The following is a 348-nucleotide window of genomic DNA, read 5'->3' on the forward strand; positions in this document are numbered from 1 at the left end:
GCTTTTCAGAAGTATGGCAGAGATGAGGACAGAGATTGAGAGTATGCAGCACAACCTTGAGAAAGAAGCTACAACATCACTATCGATCGACGCCAACAAAGCAACATCGATCGACGTCAAGCCACAAACATCCCAGATTCCTGCAGAACCGGAAAGTTTGGCAGAGAAGAAGGCTGAATGGGAGATCGCATACATCAACACGGGGATCAACGATGTATACAACCCTCTCAAAAACAACGTGGACTGGTTAAACACGAGAATTAATTTGCTACAGAAAGATTTGGACACCATTCGCAAGAAGGATCCACAACCAGCCACATCGATCGATATCTGCACCATCACATCGAT

This window comes from Brassica oleracea, chromosome C4 (assembly GCF_000695525.1).
Source record: "Brassica oleracea var. oleracea cultivar TO1000 chromosome C4, BOL, whole genome shotgun sequence".
Taxonomy (NCBI): domain Eukaryota; kingdom Viridiplantae; phylum Streptophyta; class Magnoliopsida; order Brassicales; family Brassicaceae; genus Brassica; species Brassica oleracea.